This window comes from Choloepus didactylus, chromosome 7, assembly GCF_015220235.1.
Source record: "Choloepus didactylus isolate mChoDid1 chromosome 7, mChoDid1.pri, whole genome shotgun sequence".
Classification (NCBI taxonomy): domain Eukaryota; kingdom Metazoa; phylum Chordata; class Mammalia; order Pilosa; family Megalonychidae; genus Choloepus; species Choloepus didactylus.
The window spans coordinates 27,413,991-27,418,961 of NC_051313.1; positions in this window are offsets into that span (position 1 = coordinate 27,413,991).

Sequence of the window (4,971 nt, forward strand, 5' to 3'; positions counted from 1 at the left end):
AGAATCGGTGAAAGGAGAATGCATTGTTAGATTTACCACTGCCATCAACAACAAAGATTTATTGAGCAACTACAGTGTGCAATGAAACATTCTAGGCCCTTTGAATACAGAGTATGAGATGTAACCTGTTACCTGTACCTGTACAGAATTTACAATTTAGTGTAGGAGACGGTAATATGTACTCTGCCCCTCTCACTTTCTGTTTTACTCTCTGTGTCTCTGTCTCTGTATCTCTCTGTAAGTCTGTCTGTCTGTCTCTCTCTGTCTGTCCCTCTTTCTCTTTCTACACACACACATGCACACACACACAAGCATATTTACATACAAATACACATATATAAAGATTTAACAAATTAAGGCAGCATATAAGAAATATCAACAATGTGGTACAAACAATATCAATTTCAAGATTTCAGAGAAGGGAGAGCTCTGTCTGTCTGTGTCTGTTTTTGTCACAGTGGATATTGAAGAGAAATAAAAGATGCAAGGAGGCAGGGGGAAAGAAGGAAGAATTTCCCCAGCATCACACAGTTTTGAAGTCCATGTCATTGGTGCTTAGAGTCTGAATCAAGGTGCTGTCCATGAGGATACGCAGAGAAAAGCATGAAATTTGGAGATATTTGAGGAGCAGGAGAAAACGGTTCTCATGTTTTTATTGTTTCTTCCCAAGAGAGCTTTCCCCAACCACCCAGGTACAGAAATGCTTCTCAAGTGATGAGCACCAGATTTATTTTTTTCCCAATCCATCACAGACCATTACTTTTATAAATTGCAATAAAAAGAAATTAGTATAAAAATGAAATAAAAAATAAACATTCTCAAAATAATGTCTCATTTTATTATTAAATTCACCAGACACCATATTACGTTTTAATAAATATAATAAGAACAAACCTAACATGGAAAATAACAAAAAAATTTGAACTGTAAATATTGTACATTAAAAGTATACATATAGGCAACAAATATGGAGAGATGGTATTATAGTCACAAATTTTTATTGATCCACAATTGTGACTAAACAAAAAATTAAGAGGGAAATAGTGATTCTCCACAATAAAAGCCCATTCACAAACTTCAAACAAACACAGGGTATATCAGTATTTAAAGTTTTAATATGACAAATGAACTTGCCTTTTGCTTGTTGATTTATCTAACCTAGGTTGGATTGATGATAACCCTACTTGCAGATTATAATATACTTTTAAACTGCTTTTATGTTTTGTTTTAATTACATTTGTACTAGAGACAACAATATCTCACAGATGTGCTGATAGAAATGATAAAATCCATTTGGCAGATGGAGAAATTCTCATTTTTAACTTATCCAAACTGAAATAAGGAACATTGCATTTTAAAACTTTAATCCTTCATCAGTGACCAGTTCCATTAGTTTATAAGACAATATTCCAGTTTGCGAATGCTGCCGTTAAGCAAAATACCAGAAATGGACTGGCTTTTATAAAGGGGGTTTATTTGGTTACAAAGTTACAGTCTGAAGGCCATAAAGTGTCCAAGGTAAGGCATCAACAATTGGGTACCTTCACTGAAGGATGGCCATTGGCGTCTGGAAAACCTCTGTTAGCTGGGAAGACACATGGCTGGCATCTGTTCCTGAGTTCTGGTTTCAAAATGGCTTTCTCCCAGGACGTTCCTCTCTAGGCTGCAGCTCCTCAAAAATGTCACTCTAAATTGCTCATGGGGCTCTTAGCTTCTCTGGAGCAAAAGTCTGCTTTCATAGGCCATCTCCAAAATATCTCTGCAGCTTCTCTCTCAGCTCCTGTGCATTCTTCATAGTGTCCCTCTTGGCTGTAGCAAGTTCACTCCTTCTGTCTGAGCTTTTATAGAGCGCCAGTGAAGTAATCAAGGCCCACACTGATTGGGTGGGGCCACACCTCCATGGAAATTATCAAATCAGAGTTATCACCTACAGTTGAGTTGGGTCACATCTCCATGGAAACACTTAATCAGAGAATTACAATCTAATCAACACTAACACGTCTGCCCACACAAGATTACATCAAAGGTAACAACATTTTGGAGGACATAATACATTCAAACTGGCACAGGCAAAGTTATAGTGAAATTCAAAATATATTTTAATGAAAGAAATGAATTCTGGATTTTATAAACATTTTGGTTACTGCTGAGAAACTAGCCTTAAAATATCACAAGTTGGGGGGGCGGGGCAAGATGGCGGACTGGTGAGCTGTATGTTTTAGTTACTCCTCCAGGAAAGTAGGTAGAAAGCCAGGAACTGCGTGGACTGGACACCACAGAGCAATCTGACTTTGGGCATACTTCATAAAACACTCATGAAAACGTCGAACTGCTGAGATCAGCGAAATCTGTAAGTTTTTGTGGCCAGGAGACCCGCACCCCTCCCTGCCAGGCTCAGTCCCGTGGGAGGAGGGGCTGTCAGCTCCGGGAAGGAGAAGGGAGAACAGCAGTGGCAGCCATTATCAGAAACTCATTCTACTGATCCAAACTCCAACCATAGATAGACTGAGACCAGACACCAGAGAATCTGAGAGCAGCCAGCCCAGCAGAGAGGAGACAGGCATAGAAAAAAACAACAGGAAAAACTCCAGAATAAAAGCGGAGGATTTTTGGAGTTCTGGTGAACATAGAAAGGGGAAGGGCAGAGCTCAGGCCCTGAGGCTCATATGCAAATCCCGAAGAAAAGCTGATCTCTCTGCCCTGTGGACCTTTCCTTAATGGCCCTAATTGCTTTGTCTCTTAGCATTACAATAACCCATTAGATCTCTTAGGAGGGCCCTTTTTTTTTTTTTTTTAATACTTTTTTCTTTTTCTAAAACAATTACTCTAAGAAGCCCAATACAGAAAGCTTCAAAGACTTGCAATTTCGGCAGGTCAAGACAAGAGCAGAACTAAGAGAGCTCTGAGACAAAACGCAATAATCCAGTGGCTGAGAAAATTCACTAAACACCACAACTTCCCAAGAAAAGGGGGGTGTCCACTCACAGCCATCATCCTGGTGGACAGGAAACACTCCTGCCCATCACCAGCCCCATAGCCCAGAGCTGCCCCAGACAACCCAGTGTGACGGAAGTGCTTCAAATAACAGGCACACACCACAAAACTGTGCGTGGACATTAGCCTTCCCTGCAAACTCAGCTGATTGTCCCAGAGTTGGGAAGGTGGAGCAGTGTGAATTAACATGCCCCATTCAGCCATCATTTCAGCAGACTGGGAGCCTCCCTACACAGCCCAGGAGCCCAGAACTGCCCTGGGGGGACGGCACTCACCTGTGACATAGCACAGTCATCCCTCAACAGAGGACCCAGGGTGCACAGCCTGGAAGAGGGGCCCACTTGCAAGTCTCAGGAGCCATATGCCAATACCAAGGATTTGTGGGTCAGTGGCAGAGACAAACTGTGGCAGGACTGAACTGAAGGATTAGACTATTGCAGCAGCTGTAAAAGTCCAGGATCACCAGGGAGATTTGATTGTTAGAGCCACCCCCCGCTCCCTGACTGCCCAGAAACACGCCCCATATACAGGGCGGGCAACACCAAATACACACGCAAGCTTGGTACACCAATTGGACCCCACAAGACTCACTCCCCCACTCACCACAAAGGCTAAGCAGGGGAGAACTGGCTTGTGGAGAACAGGTGGCTCGTGGATGCCACCTGCTGGTTAGTTAGAGAACGTGTACTCCACGAAGCTGGAGATCTGATAAATTAGAGATAAGGACTTCAATTGGTCTGCAAATCCTAAAAGAACCCTATCAAGTTCAGCAAATGCCAAGAGGCCAAAAACAACAGAAACTTATAAAGCATATGAAAAAACCAGACGATATGGATAACCCAAGCCCAAGCACCCAAATCAAAAGATCAGAGGAGACACAGCACCTAGAGCAGCTACTCAAAGAACTAAAGATGAACAATGAGACCATAGTACGGGATACAAAGGATATAAAGAAGACCCTAGAAGAGCATAAAGAAGACATTGCAAGACTAAATAAAAAAATAGATGATCTTATGGAAATTAAAGAAACTGTTGACCAAATTAAAAAGATTCTGGACACTCATAGTACAAGACTAGAGGAAGTTGAACAACGAATCAGTGACCTCGAAGATGACAGAATGGAAAATGAAAGCATAAAAGAAAGAATGGGGGAAAAAATTGAAAAAATTGAAACGGACCTCAGGGATATGATAGATAAAATAAAATGTCCTAATATAAGACTCATTGGTGTTCCAGAAGGGGAAGAAAAGGGTAAAGGTCTAGGAAGAGTATTCAAAGAAATTGTTAGGGAAAACTTCCCAAATCTTCTAAACAACATAAATACACAAATCATAAATGCTCGGCGAACTCCAAATAGAATAAATCCAAATAAACCCACTCCGAGACATATTCTGATCACACTGTCAAACACGGAAGAGAAGGAGCAAGTTCTGAAAGCAGCAAGAGAAAAGCAATTAAACACACACAAAGGGAACAGCATAAGACTAAGTAGTGACTACTCACAGCCACCATGGAGGCGAGAAGGCAGTGGCATGATATATTTAAAATTCTGAGTGAGAAAAATTTCCAACCAAGAATACTTTATCCAGCAAAACTCTCCTTCAAATTTGAGGGAGAGCTTAAATTTTTCACAGACAAACAAATGCTGAGAGAATTTGCTAACAAGAGACCTGCCCTACTGGAGATACTAAAGAGAGCCCTACAGACAGAGAAACAAAGACAGGACAGAGAGACTTGGAGAAAGGTTCAGTACTAAAGAGGTTCGGTATGGGTACAATAAAGGATATTAATAGAGAGAGGGAAAAATATGGCAAACATAAACCAAAGGATAAGATGGCCGATTCAAGAAATGCCTTCACGGTTATAACGTTGAATGTAAATGGATTAAACTCCCCAATTAAAAGATATAGATTCGCAGAATGGATCAAAAAAAATGAACCATCAATATGTTGCATACAAGAGACTCATCTTAGACAC